This window comes from Dermacentor albipictus, unplaced genomic scaffold (genome assembly GCF_038994185.2).
Source record: "Dermacentor albipictus isolate Rhodes 1998 colony unplaced genomic scaffold, USDA_Dalb.pri_finalv2 scaffold_29, whole genome shotgun sequence".
NCBI lineage: Eukaryota > Metazoa > Arthropoda > Arachnida > Ixodida > Ixodidae > Dermacentor > Dermacentor albipictus.
This window is the reverse complement of record NW_027225583.1, coordinates 3,363,065-3,370,824: the sequence shown is the minus strand read 5'-3', so window position 1 is coordinate 3,370,824 and position 7,760 is coordinate 3,363,065. Positions and strand designations below refer to the sequence as shown.

The 7,760-nt window shown below is 46.5% G+C and overlaps 1 long non-coding RNA gene across 1 annotated transcript; it reads right to left on the bottom strand.

Moving 5' to 3' along the window:
* Positions 1-1,062: 1,062 nt before the first annotated feature.
* On the bottom strand, positions 1,063-6,938 carry LOC139052706 (uncharacterized). The gene is made up of 3 exons (XR_011510018.1): positions 6,804-6,938; positions 3,512-3,673; positions 1,063-1,257 (listed from the first exon to the last, which is right to left on the bottom strand). It is a non-coding gene; the product is annotated as an uncharacterized lncRNA (long non-coding RNA).
* Between the last annotated feature and the right edge of the window lie 822 nt (positions 6,939-7,760).

The following is a 7,760-nucleotide window of genomic DNA, read 5'->3' as shown; positions in this document are numbered from 1 at the left end:
CAAAATCGGAAAAAAATTTAACCGACGCGGGGTCAGCCAGAAGGCGGTGGCGGCTGCTGCCTCTCCGTTCTACGTAACCTCCAAGACTTCTTGCCCGTTGCGAATCTCGGAGGCTTTGCAAATCTTGTGCAGCTGCTAATGTTGTGCGGAGATGGCACGGCAAGCGCCAAAACACAGCGAATCAAGTACGTCGCAGTTGCGCTTGCAATCAAGAACCAACGAATCAGGGCCTTCGCCACCTTCACATGTTCAGCGTCTTTGTCACGGCAGTCTCCATCGGTTGTGCACCTCTGTTTTCAGCTTAGGAGGCATCGGCCGTCGCGATTCATTGTGATGGTGTTAAGCCTTGGCTAACGTTCGTTTCATTGGACATCGGTGGTGTGGCACAGTCGGACCCAGAGCTTCGACTCGAAGATGGCGTGTGCCCGCGGCACACGCCATCACTTTTTGACTCGCCAAATTTCTGACATGCCCTACTGCTTCCAAATCGCAGTGTACTGTTGCTCTCCTTTACTTTCGTTAGTTCGAACTTTCGTTAATTCGAACTGAAGCGGCTTCCCCTTGCGGTTCGAATTACCGAGCTTTTACTGTAATAAAGTTCCTCCTCCTCCTCCTCCTCCTCCAGAATACGAGGGTTAACGCTGAATAAAGGTACCGCGTTCTCCACGAGGCCCACCGTGGTGGCTGAGGGACGCGCTCGTAACCGAAATATGCATGACGTGTCTTGTAACGCGCACGCCGCCGCCAAGGAAGTTATCCAGCCCAGGCTGGTTAAGCCAGGAATTCATTAAAGAGTGTGTGACGCAGTGACGACGATGCTCGATTTCGCACAATAACGCCTTCCCAACTGCACCGTGATGGTTAACCTCAGCTAAATCATTCGCCATACATGCCCGCGTTTAATTTGTGGCCCGTAACGCCATATTTCTGGAGAGAGGCAGAAAAGAAGAACAATCTTTAATGATATGCTTCCTGGAACGTTACATATGCGCAATGAAACACCAAAGAACTGGTCCTAGTAGGACGTGCTACTTTACACTGTTTAATAACTGACGCTATCAGTACGCGTGGCACTACGTAGTTTATTAGCAGCCGCTGCTAAACAAAGGCACCGCCGGAGGCGATGATATACATCCGCTGCAACGGGACGGATAGGCACCGATGCTTTCGTCGGTCCCAGCTTCACTCGTAGTACATCTTGTACGTCGAGTAGGCGTAATGAAAGGCGTGAATGCCACCGGTCATTAGAACAACGACCTGCGTGAGAGTAATATAAGAAAAAAAATTATGGCACAAATCATCGAAGATGATAGTTAAAGCCATCGATAGATAGCTTTCTTGTTTGAACTGCTCCATATCCCGATGCCAACCATGAATCACTAAACTCAGTTGCGGGCGCTTCGCCTTTTTTCTTTTTTCATTATACGTTCTACTTCCTCAAAGACGCATCAGCATAAATACGAAGTGGTCGTCTCGTTGCCAGCCACAATGCCAAATGGTATAACAACACCGTATAGCTTGTTGCAATCGCAGCACCCCGGTTAAATCTTCGGAGCAAACTCAATTACCCTGCTGTTGGCTCCGGTGCTGGGCAAAGACACCTTGGAATTATATCACGGCGCGATACAAGGTACTCGGACAACAAGTATTTGAGATACAGATATAAGATGCTATATATACAGATGTAAATGCAATGCGGCTATTCAAAAAGAATAGCCGCATTGCATTTACATGGTTTATTAGTAGAAGCAAATATCATATATTTTGCTTTGGAGGAATTCATTTGTAGCTTATGTTGTAACCGGCAAGAGAGTTGTTTCAGGTAATTGTTAACATTTAATTCGAGCTCTGTTAAAGTAGCAGCTTTATATAATATGTTAGTATCATCTGCATACATAACTAGTTCAAGAGACTCGGGGATGTCACACAGATCATTAATAAATATTATAAACAGAAAAGGTCCAAGTATTAATTCTTGTGGAACACCCGTTATGATTTCCGCGTAAGATGAAACATCAATATTTACACAGACATATTGATAGCGATTGGTTAAGTAATGTCGTAAAAGGTCCAATACGATATCTCGTACACCGCACTGCTCCAAATTGATAATTAATAAACTGTGGCATACTGAATGAAAGGCTTTCCTAATGTCTACAAATATTCCTAGTGTGTACATTTTATTTTCAATATTTGTTATTACTTTATATTAGATATTGAGAAGAGCTGCTTCACAAGATTTATTTTTTCGGAATCCATACTGCATGTCACTAATTACACTATATTTACTGAAAAATGTTTGTAGTCTAACATTCAGGGCACTCTCGAACACCTTTGATAGAACAGCTAAGACAGATATCGGCCGGAAATTTGTCATTATATGTTTATCACCACCTTTGTAAATAGGGCATGCGCGTGCTATTTTGAGAAAATCAGGAAATATACCGCTTTCAAACATTGTTTATGATGTGAACAATGACAGGTGCAATTAGTCGGCAGTATACTTAATCGGTACTGGTCTCACATCGCCATACCCGGCAGAGACGTTGTTTTTTTTTACTTTACACAGCAGCTGCACAACTTCATCAGGTTAACAGGTGTAAGTATCACTGAGTTAGTAAGACTGAATTTATTCACTATAGATGTTGCCGTGGGTTCCTCCCTGTCGGGATGCTGGGTACTGCAGACGAAATATTCATTCAGAGCACCTGCTGCTTCTCTGCCTGTCAACACGCCAGTGGCTGGTCTTTGTGTTTATCTCCGTGTTCTGTCTTTTGGTAGGTGTTAAGTCTCTAACTTCATCCCAAAGGGTCATTTTTTATTTTAGTAAATAACCGTTCATAGTACTCAACTTTTCGCTTGCTTTAATTCACTGTTGACCTTATTTCCGTATTTTTTTTGTAATCACTCAAGAATTGCGCACTCCTTCACTTTATAAACAGGTGATACATTTTGTTTTTTCTTGTTATCATTTTGGCAAAGCAGCATTTATCCAGGGTTTTTGTATTTTCTTGCTCCTCTGATTGCACGATTTCAACGGAAACGCTAGGTCGTGGCACGTAAATAATTTTACGAAAGAACAATTCGTAGGCTGCATTTGGATCCTGTTTTTCAAATACAGATGACCGGTCTGTTGATAGGATCAAAGCACGAAAATTTTCTAATGAGCTTGCGTGGAAACTGCGAATCTGCGCTTTCTTTCCTCCCTCCCCTCGTTTGTGAGCGTAAGGAACGAAACGAGGTCGGTACAATGTCGAAACATGATTGCGCTACCTTCCCTAAACCAATTAGTGAAATTATTTGAATTGATCAATTAAGTACTTCGATTTCTCGCGCACACCCGCCTCTTCCGGAAATCCTCCTCAAGGATCAAAATTTTCCTATACCAACCACTGCAGGCAATTTTCGAAGTAATTTTGCTAGTTTCGCCCGAACGGCTGGTAGATCTTCGAACTAGACAGCGTTTGCATATTCGGCGCTGAGACTGGAGTCGACGAGTACGGATACTCACGTAGAAAATGATGGGCAGGTAGTAGGCAAAGGTGGCGGTCAGGAAGCTGCACACGAGCATGAAGATGCCGTTGAAGAAGCAGGAGTACGCAGTACCCTCCAGGCAACTCAGCGCTTTCGACTCCATGCTGCCCATGATGAAGTACAACACTAGGCCTCCCAACTGCGATTCACAAGACGCACCCAATTAGTCCCAAGTTTATATGACTTTTCCAAGTATTACGTCCTCCTTTTAATTGTATGGAGTGCCATAATACAGAACTAGCTGCCAAATAAACTGCGATGGAAACCTCGGGCTAGAATATGTGCATAATCAATAATAGACGGTTGGCTGCAAAGCTTTAAGTTGTAGAATTAATAGAAGTGAACACACTGAATGTCAATTAAGGAAACAATGGATAGATTAAGGTTAAACTGAAATCAAATGTAATTCATCTCGTGGATTAGAACATTTATGGACAACAGTAACAGTACTGGTTTGGTGAATATAACAGCCACAACAAAGCGATAAGTAGTGCAGACATAATGCAATCCAAAAACGAGAACTGGTATAGGCAAGAAAAAGTTGCGAAGAACAATTAAACCGCGCTAAGCACTAATATTTCTATACAGTGGCGTAAAATGTAGGTAAACCGAGTCAGGCAGCACCCACCTAAAAAAAGCTATCGCCGGTCATGCGATCAGCACGCGAACAATGCCTGATTTAGGATCTGTGGTGGTCATTCTTCGATTTGCCACTGCTTCGGCTATCTGCGACACACGCTGCATGTCTCCGGGATCGGCCCACTTTCCTATGACGCAAGTTCACCAGGGTCGGTCGTGTGACCATGGAGGCATAACGACGACTGCGTGTTGACGACGCAGCGACGGCGATGGAATGACAAAGAAGGAATGTGGTCGGTTGAACGACGAAGGTGGTACGACGACGACAGGATGTTGACAACGCAGTGACGACGATGGAATGACAAAGAAGGAATGTGGTCGGTTGAACGACGAAGGTGGTACGATGACGACAGGATGTTGACAACGCAGTGACGACGATGGAATGACAAAGAAGGAATATGGTCCGTTGAACGACGAAGGTGGCACGACGACGACAGGATGCTCACAACGCAGCGACGACGATGGAATGACAAAGAAGGAATGTGATCGGGTGAACGACGAAGGTGGTACGACGACGACAGGATGTTGATGCAGTGACGACGATGGAATGACAAAGAAGGAATGTGGTCGGTTGAACGACGAAGGTGTTACGACGACGACAGGATGTTGACAACGCAGTGACGACGATGGAATGACAAAGAAGGAATGTGGTCGGTTGAACGACGAAGGTGTTACGACGACGACAGGATGTTGACAACGCAGTGACGACGATGGAATGACAAAGAAGGAATGTGGTCGGTCGAAAGACGAAGGTGGCACGACGACGACAGGATGCTCACAACGCAGTGACGACGATGGAATGACAAAGAAGGAATGTGGTCGGTCGAACGACGAAGGTGGTACGACGACGACAGGATGTTGACAACGCAGTGACGACGATGGAATGACAAAGAAGGAATATGGTCCGTTGAACGACGAAGGTGGTACGACGACGACAGGATGTTGACAACGCAGTGACGACGATGGAATGACAAAGAAGGAATGTGGTCGGTTGAACGACGAAGGTGGTACGACGACGACAGGATGTTGACAACGCAATGACGACGATGGAATGACAAAGAAGGAATGTGGTCGGTCGAACGACGAAGGTGGTACGATGCGACAGGATGTTGACAACGCAGTGACGACGATGGAATGACAAAGAAGGAATGTGATCGGTTGAACGACGAAGGTGGCACGACGACGACAGGATGCTCACAACGCAGTGACGACGATGGAATGACAAAGAAGGAATGTGGTCGGTCGAAAGACGAAGGTGGCACGACGACGACAGGATGTTGGCAACGCAGTGGCGACGATGGAATGACAAAGAAGGAATGTGGTCGGTCGAAAGACGAAGGTGGCACGACGACGACAGGATGCTCACAACGCAGTGACGACGATGGAATGACAAAGAAGGAATGTGGTCGGTCGAACGACGAAGGTGGTACGACGACGACAGGATGTTGACAACGCAGTGACGGCGATGGAATGACAAAGAAGGAATGTGGTCGGTTGAACGACGAAGGTGGTACGATGACGACAGGATGTTGACAACGCAGTGACGACGATGGAATGACAAAGAAGGAATATGGTCCGTTGAACGACGAAGGTGGCACGACGACGACAGGATGCTCACAACGCAGCGACGACGATGGAATGACAAAGAAGGAATGTGATCGGGTGAACGACGAAGGTGGTACGACGACGACAGGATGTTGATGCAGTGACGACGATGGAATGACAAAGAAGGAATGTGGTCGGTTGAACGACGAAGGTGTTACGACGACGACAGGATGTTGACAACGCAGTGACGACGATGGAATGACAAAGAAGGAATGTGGTCGGTCGAAAGACGAAGGTGGCACGACGACGACAGGATGCTCACAACGCAGTGACGACGATGGAATGACAAAGAAGGAATGTGGTCGGTCGAACGACGAAGGTGGTACGACGACGACAGGATGTTGACAACGCAGTGACGGCGATGGAATGACAAAGAAGGAATGTGGTCGGTCGAAAGACGAAGGTGGCACGACGACGACAGGATGTTGACAACGCAGTGGCGACGATGGAATGACAAAGAAGGAATATGGTCGGTTGAACGACGAAGGTGGTACGACGACGACAGGATGTTCACAACACAGTGACGACGATGGAATGACAAAGAAGGAATGTGGTCGGTTGAACGACGAAGGTAGTACAACGACGACAGGATGTTGACAACGCAGTGACGACGATGGAATGACAAAGAAGGAATGTGGTCGGTCGAACGAGGAAGGTGGCACGACGACGACAGGATGTTGACAACGCAATGACGACGATGGAATGACAAAGAAGGAATGTGGTCGGTCGAACGACGAAGGTGGCACGACGACGACAGGATGCTCACAACGCAGTGACGACGATGGAATGACAAAGAAGGAATGTGGTCGGTCGAAAGACGAAGGTGGCACGACGACGACAGGATGTTGACAACGCAGTGGCGACGATGGAATGACAAAGAAGGAATGTGGTCGGTCGAATGACGAAGGTGGTACGCCGACGACAGCATGTTGATAACGCAGTGACGACGATGGAATGACAAAGAAGGAATGTGGTCGGTTGAACGACGAAGCTAAAAGACAAGCTAAAACCTATCTGCTACTTACTCTTCAAGTTCACGGAGCGAATAGGGTCCCTCGTCTAATGGATCGCAGTAGCTCGGTGGAGCGACGCGCAAGGTGAGCAGCAACTGTCGGCTGTGATGAGGCTTCACGAATTGCCGCTTCTTACACACATTGAGCGAAGATACAATTGAGAATAAGTCGTTCCTACATGACGGTCATAATGAATGCATTCGCTGGCGCCGAACTCGTCAGTTCTGATCTAACGGGGCGCCTTTCTGGCTGCAATGCCGGCTGGTTCCCGCGTGCTTCGTGCCCGAAACAAAGGCCGTCTCGACCAACTACCGTAATACGCCGGATTGAAGTCGATGACTCGACAGCATTTTCTCGGCGACTGGAAGTAAACTTATATTAAACACATAAACTAAAGAGGAAGATCTACCGGAACACCTGTGCTGGCATATGCATTCTATCGGCAATAACATATGGAGCAGAAACTTGGATGTTAACTAAGACCCATTAGTAGTAACGGGCAAATAGTATTGAAACCTAATTGTGAGGCGTAACGTTAAGAAAACAGGAGCACAGCGGTTTGGATCGGATAGCAAACGGGGATAGGCAATATTGTGGTTGGTATTTGGAGAAAGAATTGCAGACAGGTATGTGTTGCAATGCGTAGGTTGGATAGCCGGTGGTCTATTAAGGTTACATAACCGGTGCCAAATGAAGGTAAGCGCAGTCGACGACTGGGTGGTGCGACGAATTAAAAAAATTCGCAACCGTAAGGTAGGGATTCTCCCAGAGATCTCGTGCACGTTATCTCTGTCGTTATTCCCAATTTTCTTCACAACACCTACGTAGTTCACTTCCCTCTACAACGGGGTTTCCCTTCTCTCAGCACCCATTCTGTAACTTTAAATGGCCACCAGTTATCGTTTTTACGCATAACATATTCTTCTAAGCTACCTTTCTACCTGTTAATGTAAGCTAGAATATCCAAAC